We start from the raw sequence: 6,843 nt of genomic DNA on the forward strand, positions 1-6,843 counted from the left end.
CTAGCTTTGTTCGTAGTGATGCTTTCTAAGGCCCACTTGACTTCACATTCCAAGATGTCTGGCTCTAGGTCAGTGATCACATTATCGTGACTATCTTGGTCGTGAAAATCTTTTTTGTACAGTTCTTCTGTGTATTCCTGCCACCTCTTCTTAATATCTTCTGCTTCTGTTAGGTCCATACCATTTCTGTCCTTTATCGAGCCCATCTTTGCATGAAAAGTTCCCTTGGAATCTCTAATTTTCTTGAAGAGGTCTCTTGTTTTTCCTATTCTGTTGTTTTCCTCTATTTCTTTGCATTGATCACTGAGGAAGGCTTTCTTATCTCTCCTTGCTATTCTTTGGAACTCTGCATTCAGATGCTTATATCTTTCCTTTTCTCCTTTGCTTTTCGCCTCTCTTCTTTTTACAGCTATTTGTAAGGCCTTCTCAGACAGCCATTTCGCTCTTTTGCATTTCTTTTCCATGGGGATGGTCTTGGTCCCTGTCTCCTGTACAATGTCACGAACCTCCGTCCAGAGTTCATCAGGCACTCTATCAATCAGATCTAGTCCCTTAAATCTATTTCTCACTTCCACTGCATAATCATAAGGGATTTGATTGAGGTCATATCTGAATGGTCTAGTGGTTTTCCCTACTTTCTTCAATTTAAGTCTGAACTTCGCAATAAGGAGTTCATGATCTGAGCCACAGTCAGCTCCTGGTCTTGTTTTCGCTAACTGTATACAGCTTCTCCATCTTTGGTTGCAAAGAATATAATCAATCTGATTTCGGTGTTGACCATCTGGTGATGTCCATGTGTAGAGTCTTCTCTTGTGTTGTTGGAAGAGGGTGTTTGCTATGACCAGTGCATTCTCTTGACAAAACTCTATTAGCCTTTGCCCTGCTTCATTCCGTGCTCCAAGGCCAAATTTGCCAGTTACTCCAGGTGTTTCTTGACTTCCTACTTTTGCATTCCAGTCCCCTATAATGAAAAGGACATCTTTTTTGGGTGTTAGTTCTAAAAGGTCTTGTAGGTCTTCATAGAACCGATTAACTTCGGCTTCTTCAGCATTACTGGTTGGGGCATAGGCCTGGATTACTGTAATATTGAATGGTTTGCCTTGGAAACGAACAGAAATCATCCTGTCATTTTTAAGATTGCATCCAAGTACTGCATTTCGGACTCTTTTGTTTACCATGATGGCTACTCCATTTCTTCTAAGGGATTCCTGCCCACAGTAGTAGATATAATGGTCATCCGAGTTAAATTCACCCATTCCAGTCCATTTTAGTTCACTGATTCCTAGAATGTCGACATTCACTCTTGCCATCTCCTGTTTGACCACTTCCAATTTGCCTTGGTTCATGGACCTAACATTCCAGGTTCCTATGCAATATTGCTCTTTACAGCACCGGACCTTGTTTCTATCATTGGTCACATCCACAACTGGGTATTGGTTTTGCTTTTGCTCCATCCCTTTATTCCTTCTATAGTTATTTTTCCACTGAGCTCCAGTAGCATACTGGGCACCTACCGACCTGGGGAATTCCTCATTCAGTATCCTATCATTTTGCCCTTTGTTACTGTTCACGGGGTTCTCAAGGCAAGTATACTGAAGTGGTTTGCCATTCCCTTCTCCAGGGGACCACATTCGGCTGTGGTCCATGTGATTAGATCAGCTAGTTTCCTGTGATTATGATTTCAGTTTGTCTGCCCTCTGGTGCCCCCTAGCAATACCTACCGTCTTATTTCGGTTTCTCTTACCTTGGTCGTGGAAAATCTCTTCACAGCCGCTCCAGCAAAGTGCAGCTGCTGTACCTTACCTTGGACGAGGGGTATCTCCTCAAGGCCCCCCCTCCTGACCTTGAACGCGGAGTAGCTCCTCTCGGCCCTCCTGCGCCCGCGCAGCCACCGCCTGTTGGACGTGGGGTAGCTCCTCTCGGCCGCCGGCCCTGGCCTCAGGCGTGGGGTAGCTCCTCACGGCCGCACCTCTTTGTGTGGCTCGTTGCGCCCGGGCCGGCGTCTCTCGCGTCGCGTCTGCGCCGCCGGGGCCGGCGTCTCTCGCGTCGCGTCTGCGCCGCCGGGGCCGGCGTCTCTCGCGTCGCGTCTAAATGCTTAGATTTTCCCAAAAAATACCCACACATGATCTACCCTGAGTTTCTAATAAAGCAGGCATTCGTCAAAGACATACAATCTAAAAGCATTTCCAATTCAATATAATTTCCATTCAATGTATTCCCATCCCACTTAAGAAAAAAACAACCCATCGTATTGATACACAATGCCGAAAGGACAAGTGGAAATTAGTATCCATATAGATCAATAAAATAAACACTGTTCCTATTTCTCAGAATGTCCTTCAATGCATTGCTTGTCCCAGGCTCTGTGATCAGCCTTGATTGTCCATTCAGAAAAGAGAGTCCTCGAGATTGACCTCCTTGCAGAACCCTGTAAGCACTGAGTTCTTCCTTCCAGGTCCAGTTCCACACCATCATTCCCCACATTGGAAGGGTTGGCATGTCTACCGCTGTTCCGTGTTCCCTGTGCCACGCGATGCTCTCCTCCTCCACCTCCTTCACTGGGTGGGGTGTACCTGACAATAAATCACACATAGAGGGCCTTGAGCAGAAACAGCTTTGAAGAAGCCTCTCCCAGAAAATACCCAGTAGCCCAAGAGTCCAGGCACGAGTTCTTACCAACAAAGGAGCTGAAACCAGCCAAGATGCTTCCTTAGTAGAAGCACACCGTGTGCAGAAAGCTCCTTCCTGTTTTCTCCTTCGCTGCCTGGAGCAGCTCGGCCAGACGACTTTGTATGTTGTCTGCCTCCTGGAGCCCCTGGCAGAGCTCACAGATGATCGAGGCTCCAAGGCTGGCTGCCTCCAGGGTGTCGTCTATGTCCACATTGACGACCGGCACAGGCTGCCAGGTCTCCTGATCCCTGGCGCACAGGTCGGCCACCACCCGGTTATAGGCCCTCTCCCCACAGGTGAAGATGACGTCAAAGGGATCTGGGCACTCTTGAAATCTTTCTGGGCCAGGCTTGATCCTCTCATTTCTTTTCAGGATGTGTAAGATTCCATTCCTTTTGTAGTGCTTTTGGTCTTTAGAGGAGAGGTCGCTGTGCATCTTCTTATAGGATGTGGAGAAGTCATAGAGCATGGGTGGGTTGCGTGCCCCTCCTGGGAGCCTCACGTGGGAGCCGGCTCCAAAAGACCTGACATGAAACCCATTCTTCTTGAGGACACGGTGGGCTTCCATGCTCCTGTTGACGTTGCTCATGCAGACCACAGCCACCCTGAGCGGGGAGGAGGGCATGGCGGCAGCCTCTTGGGACTCCAGCTGGACAGGAGGACTTCAGGATCTGAGGGGGACTCTGAAGGCCAGGGAGATGACCGGCTGGGTCCAGTTTTGTAATGAGTATTTGAATCAGAGAACATAGAAGGCCTTTATATGGAGGCATGGGCCCAAGGTGGATGGAGACTTCTTGATTGGTGATTGGCTTGAGTGATTGGATTTAGATAGTGGACCCAATGGAGTGACCAGAGCAACCCGGTGATCCAATCCAATTTGATTGCCAGGAGGTGCCTATCTGGCTCTTTTGAAACCCCAGAGTCATTTGCCAGGTACAGTTAACCCTGTACATGCCTGTCTATATGAGGCTCAATTTGGTAATTCAATCACCTGAAGGTCTGCTCTCCACCCTGGTCTGGCTCCTGGGTGGGAGTGTTTTGTAGTCTCTGCTTCATCCTCTGGGTCACATTTGCAAGGGGCCCTGGTGGCTCAGATGGTAAAGCGTCTGCCTGCAATACAGGAGACCGGGTTTCGATCCCTGGGTTGGGAAATTCTCCTGGAGAAGGAAATGGCAACCCACTCCAATACTCCTGCCTAGAGAATCCCAGGGACGGAGGAGCCTGGTGGGCTACAGTTCATGGGGTCGCAAAGAGTCAGACATGACTGAGTGACTTCACTTCACTTCACTAAGGATATTAGACTTGTCCAGACTACTTTCAAGTTTGTCATCATTCTCTCTAGTGACCTGAGAACATGCATGTGGAAAGTATGTTTGAAGTTTTCAGACTTATAGTTAATTCATTACACATAAAATTGCAATAGTTTTTTCATATTTATTTCCCTCAGTTGATAATCTAGAATTGTAACTTTGTTAAATTACAGGGGAAACACACAATTTTGGCCATAAATAATAACAACATTCACCAGTGTACAAAGCAACTGTTTGGAAAACATCCCTCCTGTTAGTGTTGCAGGAGTTTCAAGAACACACACATCCTCCATGTGATTTTCTTGAATTCATGATGCTTCTCCATGGACTCAAGCCATCTCCATGGCTTTCCCATGTTTTCAAGTACAGCTCTGTCTGAACACTCTATATTGAAATATAGTAATTTTAAATTCCATTTCTTTTGTCAGTTTGCAGAGTTGACATACCAAGAATATAGACCTAAAAATTATGAACCATACACCAAACAATAAGGAGAGAGTCTTATTTCTTCAAAATGGTTCAGGAGAAACATCCATTTAGAAACTCACAGAATTTATGTCTCTGTACCTCTGTCAATTGTCGTGACTGGCACATTGAAGGAGTCCTACCTCTGTGAACACACTTGATCTTCTCCAAGTATGAATCCCAAAGCCAGGACATTAACATTGACCCAGAATGTGGGGTAAGGTAACTTTGGACCCCAGGCCACCAAACTGGAAAATCTGGGAGTGGAGCCCAGAGAACTGGGATGTACAAAGCCCTTCAGGTGATCGCAATGTACGCCAAGGTGTGAGAGCAACTGACTCAAAGCAGGGTTTTCTGAGCCTCAATTGGAACTTGGAAGCTGGGAGAATTTGTTCAAAGCAGGGTATCAAGAATATAAGGGAAGCAGGACATTCAAAAGAGAAAAATCTTGTCAAAGAAACACCAGGCATAAATGAAGAGGTAGTCAGAGGCTACATACAGCATGAAGTTTTATTAGAGTAGTGACCCAAACCTGAAGGTGTCTAACTAACCTTGTATAGCAAGATCTTGGGCTCAAAGTGAAACAGAATAGGACCTTATGGTCTTTCCCCACTATGTCCTCTGCCTGCCTTTGTCTGTGAAAAAAATTTAGCTAAAGAATAAGCTTAATCAGTGAAGTGAGAGAATGCAGAAATAAAGGAAAACCGTCCATCTAACAAGACCAAATAATAGTAGTTGAATCATTAAGTATCAAAACATCTACTTTTGCTTCATTAACTACAGTAAAGCTTTGACTGTGTGGATCACAACAAACTGGAGAATTCCTAAAGAGATGGGAATACCAGACCACCTACTGCCTCCTGAGAAACCTGTATGCAGGTCAAGAAGCAAAAATTAGAGCCAGATATGGAACAACAGACTGGTTCCAATTTGGGAAAGGAGGATGTCAAGCCTGTATAGTGTCATGCTGCTTATTTAGCTTCTATGAAGAGCACATCATGCGAAATGCCAAACTGGATGAAACACAAGCTGGAATCAAGATTGCCTGGGGAAATATCAATACCTTCACATATGCTGATGACACCACCCTTATGGCAGAAACCAAAGGTGAATTAAAGAGCCTCTACCTTAATCTATGTTTCCCAAAGGGAAAAGGGGGGAGAGTATAAATTAGGAGTATGGGATTAACAGATACCAACTACTATACAGAAAATATATAAGCAGCAAAAACTTACTATATGCCACAGGGAACTATATTCAATAACTTGAAATAACCCAAAACAGAAAATAATGTGGAAACATGTATATGTATGTATACAACTACATCCCTTTGCTGTACACCTGAAAACTTACACAATATTGTAAATCAACCAGACTTCGATTTTTTAAAGCTGTTTTTTCCTATAGCCAGTAAGTTCTGAATGTTATAAATGTCTCTATTATTACTTTTTTTTCCATTTTTAAAAGTCTATTCTGGAAAAAGTACATTGCCCTCAAAGTTCTTATGTCTTTCTGTAATTACCCCTACAAAAAAATCCGTATTCTCCAGAAACTTTTTTATGTGAAGTCAGTGGACACTCTCTTGTATTAGTATTTCTGTGGCCGAATAGTTTATGTCCAAATTACTTCAAGAACACAGGCCACAGTTTATGCTTCATGTACTTGGGGACATCAGTGAGCTGAAATTTTTTAAAGCTACACTTGTTCATGTGAATTCTTTGAATTCTTTGAATTTCTTACAGAAAGTTTTGTAGTGCAGTTGTTTGACTTTTCACAGTTAATAGTTGACTCAAGATAAGGGTCCAATTTTATTTTTTTGGATGTTGATATCCAGTCTTCCCAAAACTATTGAAGAGAGGCTATCCTTTCCCCATTGTGTGTTCTTGGCACCCTTGTTAAAGATGAGTATCAGCCAGTGCCATACTGTAGCTTTGCTATATATTTTGAAATCAGGAAGTGCTATGTCTCCAGTTGTGTTCTTCTCACTCAGTAATGTTTTTATTCAGGGTCTTTTCAGGTTTCATATGAATTTTAGGATTATTTTTCTATTTCTATTTAAAATGGCTATGGAAAAATCTCAAACAAATAACCTAATAATACACCTAATTCAAGTAGAGAATAATAACAAATAAAGCCTACAGTTATTGGAAGGAAAGAAATCATAAAGATCAGAAGTAAAATACATGAAATAGAAATTTAAAAGAAACAATAGAAAAAATCAATAAACTTAAAGATGGTTCTTTGAGAAAATAAATAAAACTGATAAATCTTTAGCCAGATCCATCAGGAAAAAAAGGGGGAGAGGGCTCAAATCAATAAGAGTGGAAAATAAAAATGAGGAAGTTACAATCGACATCACAGAAATATGAAGAACCATAAGAGACTACTACAAACCACT

At 43.2% G+C, this 6,843-nt stretch overlaps 1 pseudogene; it reads right to left on the reverse strand.

The window, feature by feature from the left end:
- Window positions 1-2,710: 2,710 nt before the first annotated feature.
- On the reverse strand, window positions 2,711-3,298 carry LOC129554018 (RNA polymerase II subunit A C-terminal domain phosphatase SSU72 like protein 3 pseudogene; annotated as a pseudogene).
- Window positions 3,299-6,843: the final 3,545 nt, after the last annotated feature.

This window comes from Moschus berezovskii, chromosome 14 (genome assembly GCF_049115385.1).
Source record: "Moschus berezovskii isolate FMDL1 chromosome 14, NW_MosBer_1.0, whole genome shotgun sequence".
Lineage (NCBI taxonomy): Eukaryota > Metazoa > Chordata > Mammalia > Artiodactyla > Moschidae > Moschus > Moschus berezovskii.